This window comes from Symphalangus syndactylus, chromosome 14 (assembly GCF_028878055.3).
Source record: "Symphalangus syndactylus isolate Jambi chromosome 14, NHGRI_mSymSyn1-v2.1_pri, whole genome shotgun sequence".
NCBI lineage: Eukaryota > Metazoa > Chordata > Mammalia > Primates > Hylobatidae > Symphalangus > Symphalangus syndactylus.
In genome coordinates, this window is record NC_072436.2 from 45,276,114 (window position 1) to 45,296,272 (window position 20,159).

Below are 20,159 nucleotides of genomic sequence, written 5' to 3' on the forward strand. Positions count from 1 at the left end.
GTCCAAAAATCATTAACTCAGACACCACTCGCCTGCAATCGCCGTCTTTCCAGCCTGCTTGGCAACTCCTCCCCGAGTAACGAAGTTTTCTCTCCTCTCCACTTTCCCTCTATCCATGATCATTTTCTTCCTTTACCTACTTCATTCAGCCTGTATTCCACAATCATTGTCCAGTGACACAGTTGCCTTCATTTCTCTCAACTTTCTGCTTCTATGCTTGCCCCTGAGAACCAACTGCTGCTGAAGAGCACACCACAGTGATAACTGATTTTATTATGAATTTTTAAATACTTCATGTGGGACTTTGATGATACTGGAAAACCTACTAGATTCCTCTACTCAACTCATTCTCCCAACCCTTCAGTGTTTCATAATTGTTCTGCTTTTCTCAAAAGATGAAAGTCATCAATCTTCTTCCATCCCAGCCACTTTCTCAGCAGATGATGAATTATTTCTATTTGCAGAGAAAAAGAAGTCATCAGGTGAGACAGCCTCGCCTTCCTAACTCAGCTGCATCTCACACACCCCAGCTTCCCCTCTTTCATTAACAGTAGGGATGCTGCCCTTCCTCCTATCTGGGGTCAGAACTCCCCTGGCCATTTGTTCCACTGCTTTCCAGCTTTTCAGGATCCTAGTACACCTATATAATGATTATATGTGAATATGCATAGTAATCTAATCTTATCTTTGCACATTCAACCTCTTCATCCCAAGTAGATGCATTCCTTCTGCTGGCTTGAATTAGCCATTTCCTACTTTGATAAGATCCTTCCCATTGTTTTTTTGTAAGTTCCTGACACTTTTTTTAAGTGCACTCTAATGTGACCCTCACTGTACCTTACACAGTATCATATCTCCCTTTGGCCTTTCATAAATGTCTTTAAGAGTTATTTCAAATATCCAGATGGAGTAATAAATTCATGTTTTGATCCACCCCCTCTTCTAACATCAGTGACAAATAAAATACAAAAAGAGAAAACCAAAACAAAATAGCCTGTTTCAAGTAACAAAAACAATAAGAACCAACCATAAAAGCAGACATTTATATGCCTGAACACATTAAAATTTAACACATCTGTTCAAAGAAAGACAACAAAACAAACTGAGGAATAAGGCACAGATTGGAAAAATATATTTGTAATGCACATTCCTGACGAAAGATTAGAGTCCAGCATACATAAAGAATTCCCATAAGTCAGTAAGGAAAATAACAAAAATCTCCAGAGAAGAACAGGCAAAAAGATAAAAAAGCAATTCAGAAGAGGAAATCAAGTTGCCAGAAAGTAGCATAAAGATGCTCAACTTCATGAGTAATGGGGAAAAGAAATTAAAGCCACAGGCCAGATGTGGTGGCTCATGCCTGTAATCTTAGCACTTTGGGAGGCCAAGCCAGGTGGATCACTTGAGCTCAGGATTTGAGACCAGCCTGGGCAACACGGCAAAACCCTGTCTCTATCAAAAATGCAAAAAAATAGCTGTGTGTGCTGGCACACACCTGTGGTCCCAGCTACTCAGGAGGCTAAGGCGGGAGGATCGCTTGAGCCTGGGAGTCAGAGGTTGTAGTGAGCTGTGATCACCCCACTGCACTCCAGCCTGGGTGACAGAGTGAAAACTCATCTTAAAGAAAAAAAAAAAAAAGTAAGGAAAAACAAATAAAAGCCACAGTGAGATACCTTTTCCCATCCATCTGAAAGGCAAGTTAGAAAGTCTGACAACACCAAGTGTTGAGGATGAGAATGTGATGATAACAGAAGCTCATATGCTGTGGGTGATACTGTGAGAGCCACCAGCATGCTCTGGGAAAACTCCAGGTATGTGGCCTCCCATCACAGCATTCCCATTCCCAGGAATAGTTGGACACAGGCATGCAAGGGGGCACATACAGGAATGTTCAATGCAACTCTGTTTGTAATTATACAAACTTGGATACAGTTTAAACATCCATCAGTGGAAGTTGCTAAATTAAGGCATATTTATAATATAAATAAACCTGAGCTATATCTTCAATGGATACATCAATAAATTTCCAAAGTATAATATTGAGTTTAAAAAAGCAAGTTGCAGAAAGAAATATGATATATAATACCATTTCGATTCAGATTGCAGACTTGCAAAGCAATAGTGTATGTTATTTATACAAATATATAAATGAAGTGATAGGATTAAATATAATACAAGTGAAAGACACCAAATTAACAATAATGGTTATCTCTGGAAGGTAGGAAGTGGGATTGAGAAGGAGTATACAGGGGAAGTCGAGTCACTCTGTATATTTTTTTAATCTAAAGCAAATATGATGAAACATTAACAACTGATAAAGCTAGATGGCAGGTACATAGGTGATCATTATACATTATTTTCTAATTATATATTTTAAAAATACTAAAGTTATCTATAGTCTTTATATCCACTTCTTTGCCTAGCTCCCATCCCACTGCACTCCTAACTGGTTTCCAAAACCATCATTCCACCAAAACTAACAATGCCTCTGACTTCCTGTGTACAACCCAATGCACATTTTCAGTCTTGCTTGACCTACCAGAAATGGTCTCCTGGCTTTGATGACACAGCTTCTCATTTTTCTCTGCCTCACTGGTGTATCCTTCTTTCCTTCAGCAGCTTGCTGAAAGACAGCAGGGATCCTCTTCTATCTCTGCTCCTCAAAGCTAGTTTTCAGAGAGAAACTTCCAGCACCACACTATGAGAAACCATGCAGACACCTGCCCCCCCACAACCCCTGCCACCAGCAAAAATGGTAAACATCTTTTTAAAACAACCATTTAAAGTCTCTGGAAATGGTCCCAAAAGCATATTGCAAAAGAAGAAATAAATGAAGAAAATCTTTTAAAATGTGGTAAGAATAGTGAGTCTGTGGTATTTAAATTGAAACTCACTCCCTTCCTCCCCTGTCCCAACTCAGTGTGATAGAAATTCTACTCCAGACTGGTGCAGCCAAGAAAACACAGCTCCTCTCCTCCCAGAAGCTAGTAAGAGGGCTTTCTTCCCAGGAGGGGCAGGATGTCAGCATTTCTCATTCTGCCTCCAGCTAACTATTGTTGAGGCTCCAAGTTCCAGGTGAGTATGGCCAAAAGGTGCAGGCTCCCCCTTCTTCTGCCCAGCCCTCACCCATAAGACAGAGGCTCTACCTTGAGAATACCAGGGTCTGGATTGCCTTTGTGCTAGCTCATAAGGCAATGGTTCCTTGCCAGGAGAGGCAAGCCAAGACATGAATCTACTGCCTGCTACCTCCACCAAGCACTCAGCTCCTTTAGTGGAAATGTCGCTCAGAAAAAATGTACTGTTGTCCTCATCCTCAGCTAGATTCCTGGCTCAGAAGTTTTGCCTAAGGGGAGAAACAAGCCATAAACCTGACTACTAATCCCTTCCCAAAGAAACTGATTCCATTTGCAACAGCGTGTAGAGAGGTTCAAGCCTAAGGGCACTCTCAAAAATAGTGGAAGTCATCATGAAAGCCAACTAAGAGGAGACAGATTAACTGAAAGATTAGATTAATTGAAAATACACAAGGAACTGCAGGTCAGCTAGTTTGCCCAAGAGAACCCAGAAAAGAGATAGCCTGGAAGAACCCGCCTGGGATCCAAACAAATATCGTACACTGACCACAGAAATTCTTCATTTAAAGAAGTGTAATATGATTGGTTTGATCTACGGGGCAATTGATGACTCACGGCATTGACAAAAACACTGCAATCAGCCAGCAATTAATAGTCTACCAGTTGGGTGTGGTCAGGACAAGCAACAGCCAAAAAGACCCCTGCCAAAACCAGTGCCCAAAGAAATGTAGGACACTGTAAAGCACAGCAACATATGCATAATGGATGTCACAGAATGACAGGAGAGAGAGAAAAGAATATGACACATATTCAGAGAAATTATGGCTGAAAACCTGCAAAATATATTAAAAGTTAGCCTCCCTCAGAGTTCAAGCCTAAACTCTCTCTGCTTCTCACTGTGTACTCTCTCCCTAAGTAACCTGGTATCTGTGTGTAAGATATTAATGACTTGGCCTGTTTGTGTCTCAGTTCAGACCTCTCTGAGCTCCAGACCTCTATATTCGACTCTTTATTTCACATCTCTTCTTGTGTGTGTCAAAAGCTAACCTCAAATTTAATGTCTTCTCTCTTTTCTACAGCCACCATCCCTATCCTATGACCCAGTAGACTTTCACCTGGATCACCCCAATGACCTCCTCACTGTGCACTTGCAGCAACTTACTAGATAGTACAACTGCACCCACTCCTGCTCTGCATCCCATTTGTTCACTTCCTGCAGCCAGAATGCAGCTGAGCCCAAAGCTTGTGCCATTCACCACGTGATAGCCAACAAGTCAAGAAACAGGTATTGGGGCAAGAAGATGACTTTATTTCAGAAAGCTAGCAAACCAGAAGATGGCGGACTGATGTCCTACAGAACCATCTTAAAAGGCATGAATCTCAAGCTTCTTTTTATATTAGTGGAAGAGGAATAAGGAGGGCATTGAAGTCAGGAGGTAACAGGTGACCACAGACATCTGAGTGTCAGCAGAGGTCTGAGGAGTTTGCAAAATGTCTTTGCACTTGTTCAGGTCACAATGCTTCTATAGATCTTTAAACATGATTACTTTTGTACATACTCACCTTTTCAGGGGTAGTACAGGGAAGAGACTGTAATCATCCTTATAGTTAAACTATAAACTAAATACCTCTCATCGTTAGCTTGGCCTACTTTCAGGAATGAGTAAAAGCAGTTTGCTTATGAGGTTGGAAGCAAGATGGAGTCAGCTATGTTACCTTTCACTTACAAGAGTGATGTTTTCCAAACACAATTTGGTTGAATCCAGCCTCTCTTCCTCATGGGGAATATTAACTCACTCTAATTAACATAAAATTCCTTAGCTTGGCCTAGAAGGCCTGTGGGGTCTGGCCCCCTCTTCTAGTCTTATCTTGCACCATGTTTGCCACCAGGTGGTACATGCTGGCCTTGCCTCAGGCCTAAGTATCCAGCATGCTTTCTTCACCATAGGATTTCTGTATACACCGTCCCTTCTGCCTGGAACACCTTCTTTACGTCTCTTTACCTAGTGACTGTTACTCTTCCTAGAGTAGATCAAACGTCTAGTCTTCAGGGCAACCTTCCTTGACCCTCAAGCTAGGCAAATTCCCCTATAATACATTCTCCAAACACAGTTTTTCTTCTTCATGCCCTTAAAGAGAATTGCAGTGTTAATTGTATTTGTGTGATTCACGTCTCTCTCTGGTGTGTGTGTGTTGTGTATTCCAGAGCTCAATGATGGCAAAATTTTTGTCTGCTCTGCTCATCATTGAACGCCCAATGTCTAGCACATTGCTCAACAAGAATTTTTAGATGGATTCAGTTTACTGAGAATGGCAACGGACTGAATGCTTGTGTACCCTCAAAATTCGTTATGTTGAAATCCTAATCCCAAGGTGATGGTATTATAAGGTGGGGGCTTTGAGAGGTGATCAGGTCATGAGAGTGGAGTCTATGAATGGGATTAGTGCCTTATGAAAATGACCTTGGGCTAGGCAGAGTGACTCTTGCCTAAATCCCAGTACTTTGGGGGGCTGAGGTGTGAGGGTTGCTTTAGGCCAGGAATTTGACGCCAGCCTGAGAAACAAAGTGAGACCCCCCTCTCTACAAAAAAATTTAAAAACAGCCAGGCATGGTGGTGCACACCTGCAGTCCCACCTACTCACTGGGGGCGGGGAGGCTGAGGCGTGAGTTGACTTGAGTGATCGCTATGATGTCACCACTACACTCCAGCCTAGGTATCACACCAAGACATTGTCTCTAAATAAATAAGTACAACGTTTTAAAAACAGGGGGGGCCTCAGAAAGCTCTCTTGACTTTTTCCCACCATGAGGGTACAATGAGGAATTGGCAGTCTGTAACCCTGGAGAGAGCCCTCACCAGAACCTGGCCATGCTGGCACTTGGATCTCAGCCTTCCAGCCTCCAGAACTGTGAGAAATGAATTTCTGTTGTCTATGAGCCACCCAGTCTGTGGTACTTTGTTATAGCATTCCAAACTAAGACAATGACCCACTCTCAGCCATTTACAAAGGAAACAAAATCCCTGTCTTCATCTTACATTGATTGGAACAAAATGGAAACTACATAATATATTGGAAATACAGCCTATTTGTTTGAGGCTTATAATATTAAAATAATTCCAACGATCTCTGTCCCCTACAGAAGTCAACAAAAGGAATTAAATTTAATATTGTTCAGAAGTCTGCATGAGTCTGTTCAGTAGGTGCAAAATAATGGTCTCTATCACAGCATCAGATAGATTTATAGAGATTATTGGAAGAAGAGATGTAAGGCTTTAGTCTAACCTAAGTTATAAGTGGATGATTTCAAATCTTTATTGAGTTTGCTATTTCAGTAGATGAGGATTAATACATGGAAGGAAGAATTGAATGTTTCAGAGAAGTTCCATTACTTTAAAATTCTGCTCCCTGGCAGCTCATTTAGAAGTTGGAAATAGTGTGAAATCATGTTTCTCATGAGCAAAAACCAGTTTCTGAAACTGCCTTCAGGCTTCCCCTCTTCCTACAGTCTAAGATTGATATTGGTTAAGATGAAAATATATCCATCGTCTTTCACTAAGTTTCACTGTGGAAGCATGCAATCTCAAACTTACATTGCCATACAACAAAGCTTCACAGTGGGCTCCAAAAGAGAGGCACTTTTGCTCCTCTCCCCAGTGTCTTCTTCATCCCAGCCTGCATGTAAAAGGAGCTGGTCCATCAGTACTTCATCTCACTGCAGAGGGGAGAGGTCAAAGACAGCCCAACTGTACTCCTAAAGCATCCACATGGATGCATTGTGGGTCCTGTCTGCTCACAAGACTCATGGCTAAGGCTGATGCCAATGGAAAGGAAGCCACTCTCCACACCAGGCACTCAGAAGGCACACAGTTCTGGGTGGGGACACCTGCTCTTTTTATGGGGAAAGCAGGAGCCAATAAAGCCACGCCCATCAATTGCTTATTGTCAATGGCTGCTTTCCAGATAACAACATAGAGCTGCAGCAACAGAGATGTAGGGCTTGCAAAGCCTACAATCTTTTCTAGCTGGCCATTTATAGAAAAAGTTTGCAGCCTTAATCTAGAATCTAAGCCAACAAAAGGCAAAGCATAGTAATAATAGAAGCAGACAGATTCGGGTTAGATTTTCTTTTTATTATTATTCTCCAAAGACAATGTACTCCCACCTCCCAAACTCCACCCTCTCCACCCCTCCCCATTACTAACTAAATCTAGGATGGGCATTCGTACTGACCCACCTTTGGCATGCCACTGTTGATCATTGTTACATTTTTGGTTTTTACGAAATTTGAATCTCATGTATCATATTATTTAAAAGGATTTTCTTCTTCTTTGTGCCAAAAAGTTATTAAAATATACATAATTATGTAATCTGGACAAAGCCATTTTAGTCCATTTATAATTTTTTTCCAAATTGCAAAAAAGATATGTAATTCAGCTTTCTGTCCAGTACACTTACTTAGATATAGATGCTTCTAATGGATAGTTCGAGAAAAATGTGTATTCCCCTTGCTGCTTTCAGAATGATTGAGATCAGCAAGGAATCCATTTAAGCACAGAACACTTTCCTGATGGATGTCAGGCTACATTAAATTCAAACCATAAAACGGTTAGCAACTGCTGCTCGTCCATAAATAATTTGCTTCTTAGGTTCCACACTCTCCCATACATGTCCTCACTGACAATTATGGCAGACCCCCCCCATCTGCATTGTGGGATTCAGCAATGTTCAGAAGAAAAAAACACAATAAATAAACAACAGCAAAACAAGATACAAATAAAAAATATAGTGTAAGAATTATATACACAGCATTTACACTGCATTAGGTATTATAGGTAATCTACAGATGACTTAAAGTGTATGAGAGGGTGGGCATAGGTGATGCTCAAATGCTGTGCGCCATTTTATAACAGGGACTTGAGCATCTTTGAATTTTGGTATTTGATGGAGGTCCTGAAACGAACCCCTGTGAATACCAAGGTATAACTGTATATTACAATGAAACTCATTTTACATACATATTCCTCACTTTAGTTTCTTCTGATTTCCCTCCATTTTCTCCCTGATACCTCCACATAACCCTGTTGGCTCCCTGTGGTACAATATTGTACTGACTTTTGGGGGAGACGGCAATAAACAATGGAGGAATTTTTGTATCATCATGGCCGCAGAAGTGAAGCCATCAATACTTGATTTTTTTTAATGAACCCATTTATTTAGATCTTCATCACTCCTTGCAATATGACCTTATGACCAAAAAAATCACCACGTGAAACCATTTTAATTAGTTGAGTGTATGCCATTGTATAATGCAAATTAAAATAAGATAATCTTATTTAAAGCAATTGTTTTGTAAATTGTGAATGAACTCTGAAAAACTGGTGGTAATATTAGAAACAATAATGGACACGATAATCTTCCATACATAGATTGGTAATATTTTCTTTTCTTTCACAGTAGTTGAAAATAGTCATAAACAAAAATTGAGACCTCACCTCCTTAAAAGTACCTGCTTATTCCTTGAGACCCTTGAGCCAAATATCTTTAAATTAACAAGTGATAACCTGAGTAATAGCGATGCCATGAATGGAGAATATTACTAATTTAGATATATCAATGCCATTTCCTAATCTCTATGAAACACTCATATATGCATACAACCCTGTACTGTACAACATACTTTACATTAATTTCTATTTTATTATTAGCATGGGTGCAAGGAATTTAATAAACTCAACTGGTTCAAATTGGTGGTAATCTCCATTTAGATTTTTTATTATAAAAATTTTCAAACAGAAAGCAAAATTAGAAAGAGTAGTAAAATGAAACTCCTCATTACCCTGACTTTTAAAAAAATTCCTAATGCTTGATTTATCTGAGTTGAGTCATGTACGATCAAAATAATAGCCCATTCTAATACATTTTGCAAGTGTGATTACTTACCTTATTTCAGGCATCTCTGTCTCTTCTGTTCAAAGACTATCCTCTACGACTGGAAGTGAGCAATTACACAATGGACATGAATTGAGCCCCTAAAGGGAACTTAGTGCCAGTTGGTCATCACTTTAGGGACCCAGTTGAGGCTAAACTTCATAAACTTGAGTTTATGAAGATCTATCCACCTTAACTAACCCTTCCTTATCATGTTATCTTTCTTTAACACAGTAGTCTTTCAAAAAATTGATCTCATTAAAGCATACATATTCCATATTTTACAGCTCATGCAGTGTCTTATCACATTAAATTATCTCTTCACTCATTCAACATGTATGCATTGATTATGGACTATGTGTGATATGGTTTGCCTCTGTGTCCCCACCCAAATCTCATGTCAAATTGTAATCTCCAATGTCAGGGGAGGAACCTGATGGGAGGTAATTGGATCATGGGGGCATACTTCTCCCTTGCTGTTTTTTGATAATGATGGAGTTCTCATGAGATCTAACTGTTTGAAAATGTGTAGCACTTCCCCCTTTTCTCTCTCTCTCCTGCTGCCATGTGAATATGTGCTTGCTTCCCCTTTGCTTTCTGCCATGATTGTAAATTTCCTGAGCCCTCCCTGGCCATGCCTCCCGTACAGCCCACAGAACTGTGGGTCAATTAAACCTCCTTTCTTTATAATCTACCCAGTCTCAGGTAATTATTCATAGCAGTGTGAGAACGAACTAATACAATGTGCTAGACACTATTTAAGCCACTAAAACTAAAGCACAAATGTGAGAAATATTTGACTGAAGTGATACTCAGTATTTTAAAAGCATCAACATCAAATGCTGATATACTGTGACTATTGAAAGATTCTCACTTATCAAACTGCATTAACTTTAGGTCTGTTAAATTATTTTTTCACCAGTGAGCCCACATTCTTCAAGATTTCTGAATTTACTGTCTGTTCTTAATTGAATTTAGTTACAATATTTCATGTTTTATTGATTTGTGATATTCCAATAAAAAAGTCCACTTTACAAAAGTTCAATGTCATTTTTTTATCATCAAGGAATATGCAAGAGGTATGTATCTATAGTTTTATCTTAAAAAGTTTCTCAAAAAAAGTTTTTAAGATATCACTATACAAAATAGACATTATTGAATTATTTCACCAAAATGTGTGATGTCATAAATAATTATTGGCATCTTTGATTGAATATTTTATTCACTTCATGAAGAGGATAACCATGTAAGTTGTTCTCTAAATAAGGACATTTATGAAAGAGGGTGCCATTAATAGTTCCACCAGGAAAACAGAAGTAAGTCAGATCTTACCTGGGCAAATTATTTTTATGAGTCACTTTAAGTAGTCTTATTTCTAAATGGTTCTTTCCCAAAATTAAACCCCTATCAAAGGCCTCTTGTCTAAGTTTTAGGATTGCACACCTATCTTCCTGCTTATATCTCATGTGGATGTCTGACAGGCATTTTGAATTTAACATTTCCAAAATCAAACTCCTCATATGGCACCCAAACCAGCTTCTGCTGCAGGCTTTCCCATTCAGTGAATAGTAATGCCAACCTTACAATTGTTCAGGACTGAAGCACTGGTGTCAGGTGGATTCTCAGGCCTGCAATTCCCAGGGAGCCTTAGGCTCTTATGTGTGCATCCTCTGGGGCTTTTTAAAGTGATTATTAAAAAGGTTCCACTTGGAGGCTGGCAGCATGCAGAGCTCCATGAACTCACACCCACTGATAAAAGCATAACTAGTAGAAGCTATTAAAAAAAAAAACCAAAGCATCTAAAACCTCGGAAATTGTCCTAAGGAACAATTTACCTAAAGAAGAATTATCCAAGAATAATTTATTCAAATCTACTAAACTCAAGTAAAATAGTGAAGATCTGTAGCTCTTAAGCCACAAACTGCTCTCTCTCTCCTACTACACAGCTTGACAGGAGCTCTGCTCCACGTGAGTGTAACAAAGAAGAGGGCCCTTTACTCCTGATTTTCCAGGAAGCTGCTATGGTGTCTTCCCAGGATGAGCAGGCTGCCACTATTTCTCTTATCCTCCAACTCAACCTGCAGAGACTAAGTTCTGGTGAGTGTGGCCAAGAAGTCAAAACCTATACTCTAAAAAACTACAAAACGTTGTTTAAAAAATTATAGAAAATCAAAATAAATGGGAAATAACACACATAAATGAATCAGGAGATTTGGCATTAGTATGGTGATACAGTTTGGATGTTTGTCCCCTCCAAATCTCATGCTGAAATGTAATCTCTAATGTTGGAGGTGGCGCCTGGTGGAAGGTGTTTGGGTCACGGAGTGGATCTCTCATGAATGGCTTGGTGCTGTCCTTGTGATAATGAGATTTTGCTCTGAGTTCTTGCAAGATCGGGTGGATTAAAAATGTGTAGCACCTCACCCCTCTCTCCCTTGCTCCCACCCTCACCATGTGATGTGCCTGCCCTACCATGATTGTAAGCTTCCTAAGACCATCATCAGAAGCCAATCAGATGGTGGTGTCATGTTTGTACAGTCTGCACAACTGTGACCCAGTTGAATCTCTTTTCTTTAGTAATGAAAAAATGGACTAACACAGAAAATTACTACCAAGGAGTGGGGTGTTGCTGTCAAGATACCTGAAAATACGGAAGCAGGCTTGGAACTGGGTAACAGGCAGAGGCTGGAAGAATTTGGAGGACTCAGAAGAAGATGGCAAGATGAGGGAATATTTGGAACTTCTTAAAGATTGGTTAAATGGTTGTGACCAAAATGCTGACAGAGATATGTACAGTGAAGGCTGTGCTGATGAATTCTCAGATGGAAATGCAGAAGTTATTAGAAATTACAGTAAAGGTCATCCCTGTTACATCCTAGCAAAGAACTTGGCTGCATTTATGTCCATGTCCCAGAGATCTATGGAAGTTTGAACTTAAGAGTGATGGCTTAGGGTATCTAATGGAATAAATTTATAAACATCAAAGCATTCAAGATGTGGCTGGACTGCTTCCAACAACATATGATCAGATACAGAAGCAATGAAATGACTTAAAGTTGGAAGCAGAGCATAGAAGTTCAGCCTAGCCATGTGGCACAGAAAGTAAAAGCATTTTCAGAAGAGGAATGTAAGCAGGCTATGTAGCAACCATTTGCTAAAGAGATTTGCATGACTAAAAGACAGCCAAGTGCTAATATCCAAAACAATGGGAAAAAGGCTGTGGAAACATTTCAGAGATCTTACAGACAGCACTTTACATCACAGACCCAGAGGCCTAGGAGGAAAGAATGGTTTCAGGGGCCAGGTCTGGGGCCTTGTTGCCCTGCTCACCCTCAGGACACTGTTTCCTGAATCCCAGCTGCTCTAGCTACAGCTGAGGCTCAAAGGGCCTCAAGTACAGCTTGGGTCTGTTCTGCAGGGCACAAGTCATAAGCCTTGGTGGCTTCCACATGGTGTTAAGCCTACAGCTGCACAGAATATAAGCATGAAGGAAGCTTGGCAGCTTCCCCCTAGATTTCAGAGGAGGTATGAGAAATCCTGGGTGCCCAGGCAAAAGGCAGCCATAGGTGAAACTCCCACAGAGAGCCTCTAGTAAGACAGTGATGAGGGAAAATGTGTGGTTGGAGTCCCCTCACAGAGTCCCCACTGGGGCACTTCCTAGTGTAGCTGTGAGAAGTGGGCCACTATCTTCCAAACCCCAGAATAGAAGATCCACCAACAGCTTGCACCTGGAAAAGCCAAGGCACTCAACACCAGCCGCTGAGAGCAACCACAGGGGCTGACCCTACAAAGCCTCAGTGTCAGGGCTGCCCAAGGCCTTGGGAGCCCACTTCTGACACTACTGTGCTCTGGATATGGGATGTGAAGTCACAGGAGATTATTTTGTAGCTTTAAGATTTAATAAATGCCCTGCTGGGTTTCAAACTTGCATGGGACTTGTAGCCCCTTTCTTTAGGTGAATTTATCCCTTTTGGAACAGGAATGTTTGCCCAATGCTGGCACCTGCATTGTGTCTTGGAAGAAAATAACTTATTTTGGTTTTATAGGCTCTTAGTGGGAAAAAAAAAAAACTCATCTCCAGATGAGACTTGGGAATTGGGACTTTTGAATTAAAACTGAAATGAATTAAGACTTTGGAGAACTATTGAGAAGGGATGATTATATTTTGCAATGTGAGAAGGACACGAGATTTGGCAGGGGCAAGGTGGAATGATATACTTTGGATGTTTGTCCCCTCCAAATCTCATATTTAAATGTAATCTCCAGTGTTGGAGGTGGGGTCTGGTGGGAAGTGCTTGGGTCACAGGAGTGGATCCCTCATGAATGTTTGGTGTGGTCCTTGTGATCACAAGGAATTATCACTCTGAGTTCATGGGAGCACGGGTTATTTAAAACAGTGTGGCACCTCACCTCTCTCTCTCTCATTCCCACTCTCACTTTGTGACCTACCTGCTCCTGCTTCACCTTTCACCATGATGGTAAGCTTCTTTAGGTCCTCACCAGAAGCCAAGATGTTGCCATGCTTGTACATCCTGCAGAACCATTAGCAAATTAAAACTTTTGTCTTTATAAATTACCTAGTCTCAGATATTCATTTATAGTAACGTAAAAATGGACTAATACTGATGCCAGTACTTCCCAAATTGATCTACAGACTCAAGGCAATATCTATTAGAGTCCTAGGGAGCTTCTTTATAGAAATTAACAAGCCAGTGTTAAAAATTCATGTGGAATTTCATGGGTCCCAGAATGGCAAAAACACTCTTGCAAAAGAAGAACAAAATAGAACAATGTATACTTCCCAATACCAAAACTTAGAATAAAGCAACAGTAATCAAGACAGTGTAGTATTGGCATGATAACAGACATGTAGATCAGTGAAATAGAATTGAGAGTCTAGAATAAACCCATACACCTATGGTTAACCGATTTTTGATGAGGGTGCCAAGGCCATTCAATTGGGAAGAAATAGTCTTTTCAACAAATGCACTGGGTCATTTGCATAGCCACCTGCAGAACAAATTTGGAGATTTACTTTATGTAATATGTAAAACTTAAAATGGCTCAAAGACCTAAATGTAAGACCCAAACCTATAAAACTCTTAAAAGAAAATAGGGAAAAATCTTCATGACATTGAATTTGGCAATAATTTTTTGGATATGACTCTACAAGCACAAGCAACAAAATACAACATAGATAAATTGGACTTCATCAAAATGGAAAACTTATTACCTGAAAGGATGCCATCAAAAAAATAAAAAGACAATTCACAAAATGAGAGAATATATTTGCAAACCATATATCTGATCAGGGAATTGTATCTGGAGTATATACAGAATTCAAAAGAACAACTCAACAATAAAAATGTTATTAAATATAAGAGATACTCCTATAAATACTTTTCAAAATCTATAATAAAAAGAAAAAAACAGATTTAAAATGGGCAATGGACCTGGATATACATTTCTTCAAGGCAGATACACAAATAGTCAATAAGCATATAAAAAGATGTTCAACATCATTAGTCATCACGGAAATGCAAGTCAAAACCACAGTAAGGTATCACTTCAACTAGCACTAGGATGGCTACAATAAAAAAGTCAGATAATTACAAATGTTAGTGAGATTATGGGAAAATTGGAGCCCTCAGCACTGCTAGTGAGAATGTAAAATCGCAAAGTTGCTTTGGAAAACAATCTAGTAGTTTACCAAAAGATTAAGTAAAAAGTCACCATATGACTCAGCAATTTCACTCCCAGTCATATATCCAAAGAAAGAATTGATAGCATATGTCCACACAAAAGCTTGTACGTGAATGTTTATAACAATACTACTGAAATAGCCAAAAGGTGAAAACAAGCTGTGCCCATCAACAGGTGAACAGAAACAAAATGTGGTATATCCATACAATGAAATATGATTTGGTCAAAAAAAAGAAGTAAACTACTGACATAGGCTACAATATGGATGAACCTTGAAAATGACATGCTAAGTGAGAGAAGTTGGTTGTAAAAGGTGACACACTATATATGATTCCATTCATGTAGAAGTCCCAAGTAAGGAGACAAAAAGGAGTTGGTGTTGCTCAGGGCTGAGATGGGGAGTATAGGGTGGTGATAACTAAAGGTCATGGGGTTTCCCTTTGAGGTGATGAAAATGTTCTAAAATTGACTGAGCTGATGGTTGTATATGTCCGTGAATATACTAAAAACCATTAAATTGTATGCTTTACTTGAATTGTATGTTATACAAATTCTATCTCAAGCTGTTAAAAAAGAATAAAAAGAATATTATGAAGTCCTATGTCAATAAATTTGACAAATTCCTTGAAAGATAAAAACTATCAAATCTAGCTCAGAAATAACTTGAATACTTCTGTATCTTTTAAAGAAACTGGCCAGGCGCGGTGGCTCACACCTGTAATCCCAGCACTTTGGGAGGCCGAAGCAGGCGGATCATGAGGTCAGGAGATTGAGACCACCCTGGCTAACATGGTGAAACCCCATCTCTACTAAAAATACAAAAAATCAGCCAGGCATGGTGGCGGGCGCCTGTAGTCCCAGCTACGCGGGAGGCTGAGGCAGGAGAATGGTGTGAACCCAGGAGGCGGAGCTTGCAGTGAGCCCAGATTGCACCACTGCACTCCAGCCTGGGAGACAGCATGAGATTCCATCTCAAAAAATAATAATAATTAAAAAAAAAAAAAGAAACTGAATTTATAGTAAAAACTTTCCAACGAAGTCAACTTTTGGTTCATTTAATGGCTTCATTAAACCTATAGCTGTAATGCAACTCCACTCCATCCCAACAAGCTATTACGTACAAATTGACAAATTGCTTATAAAATGTACGTAGAAATACAAAAGAATTAGAAGATCAAAAGCAACCTTAAAATGAAAATTAAATTAGAGACATCTGATGCTGAAAACTAAATATGTCATATGCTGCAAAAGCAGATCTTCAATGGGATCCAATGATAGATGTATTCCTGTATATATACACATACAAAACTACATGCATATGTACATATACACATCACATGTATATATACATTATATGTATGCACTTACATTATATATATGAACACAACATTTACATTGCATACAATTACACACGTGTATGTTCATACATATGCACATGCATTACATACAAGCTTACATGCATACTTGCACACCCATTGCATACATGCAAACTTAATTATACACATAAGTGCATGCACACATTCATGTTATATGTATACATACATACATACACTATATATACATCCAGAAGCCTGGTCTTTGTCTTATTCCCACAGTGTCCTCCTCTTTTGGCTGCCAATAACTACCTTAAAGACAGTGGATCATATATTGTTATTAAATCATATTCTCCAGGATATTTACTTTGAATTCAAAGACCAAAAGGTAAATTAAAAATCCAAAACAATTAATCTGTAAGGGTGAAATGACAAGTAAATGCTCTTATTTTATGTTAGAACATCATCTCTTTCCTTTCTCACCTTCAGTTTAAACCAAATCTGCTTCTAAGCCCAGCCAAATTGCAAACACAAGTAAGGAAATGAAATTAGTACATTAGAACCTAAAAAGCCTCCAGCAATTTCAGTGGCAGACTGTCAGCTTATTAACTGAGTTCTCATTTATTTCTTGAAGTTTAATTTACTAGACTTAAAAACCTTTAGTTATAACAATGAGGAAACTTCACAGGTACCTGCAGCCTTAAAGCATGCACATGATGTGTCTAGGAGGTATCTTTGAAGAGAAAATTAGATTTTAAAATAGAAGCATTTAACCCAATACACCAACAGTTCTCTTTCCTCAGCTCAAATTGAGGCTATAGCAACATAGCAGAAAGGCCAAGGATATGAGAAACGTGCTTCACAAAAATATTAATCATTCTTTTACTGAGCTGGTAATGATTTCATTTTGTAGCAAGGATTGCAGGTGGTAGACAGGAAAATTTGGAGTAGGTATGCTTACAGCAATTACTACATGCATCTAATCATTTACCATAAGATGCATTGTTTTCTTTAAGACTATTTAGTTTATGGCCATACCTTGTATCTGTCACTGTATGAGATGTGTTTTTATTTCAAAGAGTTAAATTCAACCATAAATATTTCAACAGATCATTTAGTTCCAAGACTTTATAACAAACGTGTTATTGCGCTGGAATGATATTTTTTCCAAGACTGCAATCACGTCTCTTTTCTCATTAGCCAGGAATTTATACTTGTCACCAACTACTAAAAATAATTTTATTCTTGAGTAAAGATAAAGGTGCTATTATCAAGAGTCCTGTTGTTAAAAGTTACTTCCACCTCTTTGTAGGCTAACTAGTACAATACCTTACTTCAAGTAAGCATCCAGTGAATGTTTATTCATGGTGATCATTGCAGAAATCATCAGGATGTTTACAAATATTCAGTTCTCTCCTTGTGGGCAGATGGTAGAACTGCATCTCTGGCCCCACCGAACAAATGATCACATTAGTTGTTTTGATAAGAATGTGAGCAGTATCATCATTTGCCACTTTGAAGAGGAAGTGCTAAGGGCCATTCTCTTTTCCTACTACCATGGTGTCTAAGTGTTTCAGCAAGTGACTCCTCCAAAGACCTGGGACCCAGAGTATGGATAAAAACAGAGAAGAGCAAAGCCCAACTTTCCTGTGATGGGCAGGCAGTGAGAGTGGGAAACAGACCTTTGTTGTTATAAACTACTAAGATTCAGACGTTGTTAGTGGCTGCAGCATAACCCAGCTTACCTTGACTAATACAATCATTATCAGATGTAACCAGAAGAGCCTTGTGCATTTGTTTGTATTAAACGAATCCACTCTACCCTACAAATATTTATCAAGCATGTACTTTGTGCCAGGTATTATTTATATTATGGTAAAAACAACTATGTGCCAAGCGTTTTAGATGCACTAACTGATTTGATTCTTAACACAACCCTACAAAGTAAAGAACATTACTATCATCCCAGTTTTTCAGATTGTCTGGAAAGATTAGGTATCCTTGCTAAGGCCATACTCTCTGTGCCAAACCCACAGCAGTATGGTAAAATACAGAAAAAGTTAACCCAAAGACTATAGCTGGACTGGAAACCAAGAAAACAGTTCTGTGAACCAAATCAAAAGACAAATGCCAGGTCATAAGAGGAGCAGAGGCTGTGGGCCTGTTAGCCTTCAGGGTCACAAGAGACAGGTGAATAGTAACCTGGCTACTGCAGGAGAACAAGCACTAGAAGTTCTTTAGCAAGAAGGTATCTTGGAGCCAGCTTATGTTTGGTGACTAAGAATTAAGCTGACCACTTACTCTACGGCCACCTTCTCTCTGGTTGGCAAAAATGTGAACTCCAGATGATGAGAAACAACCTAGCTACCTCTAGTTATTTTAAATCATATTCCCAATATCATAATGGAACAGAAGTCCTTGAAGTCCATCATGATATTTACTTAAGGCCAGGAGGCTTGAGGGGCTGGCTGAGAGCAACAGCAAAACTAGAAAATTACCAGATAAGAAAAGAGACTCAGGAAAAAGCAAATAATAGAACTGAACAAACGCAAGAAAATTTCCATCTCAAAGGAGCTATTCTCTAAGAAAAACAGTCAATAAAATTTTAAAAATAGGACTGAGTTCACACCAGCTGAAATTAATGATTAAGCATTGTGTTCAATAATTATGATATCTAAGATGATAAAAGCACAGCTTCCATTAATAAAGATATAAAATAAATTTATAAGACGTAAGATAAGTATAAAAAAATTATAAATTTGGAAAATAAAAAAATTATCAGGGATAAACTGTAAACTGGACACAGTAGGGAAAAATTATTTAATTGGAATATGGTACTGATATGGTTTGGCTGTGTCCCCACCCAAATCTCATCTTGAATTGTAGCTCCTATAATTCCCACGTGTTGTGGGAGGGACCCTGTGTGAGATAATTTAATCACGGGAACAGGTCTTTTCCACGCTCTTCTTGTAACAGTGAATAAGTCTCACAAGATATGATGGTTTTTAAAAGGGGAGTTTCCCTACACAAGCTTTCTTCTCGTCTGCTGTCCTATGAGACAGGCCTTTCACCTTCTGCCATGATTGTGAGGCCTCCCCAGTCATGTGGAACTGTGAGTCCATTAAACCTCTTTCTCTTGTAAATTGCCCAGTCTTGGCTATGTCTTTATCAGCAGTGTGAAATGGACTAATAGAGGTACCAAGAGATTCACCCAGAATGCATCACATACAGACAAACAGAAAAGAATGTATGGAAGAGCAGGTAGGATTTATGGAGGACAGAGTGAGAGGCTCAAATATCTGTGTAACAGACAACCCAGAAGCAGTATTTGTGGAGATCATAGTGAGGGTGTGGTCTGGCCAACCTCAAGCTGCCACTTCCAGCCATGAGCCTGGTCCCTGGGCAGTCTGTGGGCTTCCTGGTAACAAAGGATGAGGGGACACGGAGGATATGAGCAATTCAATTGCTCCATTATAATCTTGGAAAGTCGTGACTTCATGGTTGACCTCACAGGATGCCAAAGGCAAGCAATCCCAGAAAGTTAGCCACTTGCTCTCAGAGACAGCTTCATCCCTCTAACATGTACATGAAAAAACGGTGAGAAAACATCAGGCAAGCAGAAGTCTATAGTAAGCCAGAGGGTCAACCTCGGAAGCTGTTGTGAAAGCCCCACTCTGCAGATATAGCTACTTACTTTAGAGAACAATGAACAAGCAAAAGCAGCATCATGATAAAAGATGCAGAAGGTTTACAAATTAAGACAACCAAACTGAACAAGGAATACTCTTTAGATTCTCAATGAGTAGAGGAATTTTTAAATCAGAATCAACAGCTTGAGTGAGCAACAGAAAATCCTGATATCATCAGAAATTTGCAAGGTTCATTGAGAGCCCAGCATGGTAACTGAAGATGATATGCAGTATCTACAAGAAATAGTGAAGATTATTTGAATGTTTTCCACTTTTTTTCTCCAAGGATGCTTCCCTCCAGAAGAAAACACTACTAAAAAAAGTCTCATATTCTTGAAATCAATTCAAACATGAAAAATGTGTAAGTGGGCTCAGGCTTGTCTCTTTTAGATACTGAGAGGACAGAAATGCAAAGGAAAATTATTAAAAGCCATGTTTCTAATATTAGA

The 20,159-nt window shown here is 39.2% G+C and overlaps 1 long non-coding RNA gene across 3 annotated transcripts in view; it reads right to left on the reverse strand.

Annotated features, from left to right (window-relative positions):
• The window catches only part of LOC129463222 (uncharacterized), a 108,437-nt gene that overhangs the window by 79,404 nt on the left and 8,874 nt on the right, over positions 1-20,159 (reverse strand). For all 3 annotated transcript variants that reach the window (XR_008651053.2, XR_008651052.1, XR_010115414.1), the window contains exon 2: positions 13,455-13,537. This is a non-coding gene — a long non-coding RNA (uncharacterized lncRNA). The remainder of the gene's footprint in view (positions 1-13,454; positions 13,538-20,159) is intronic.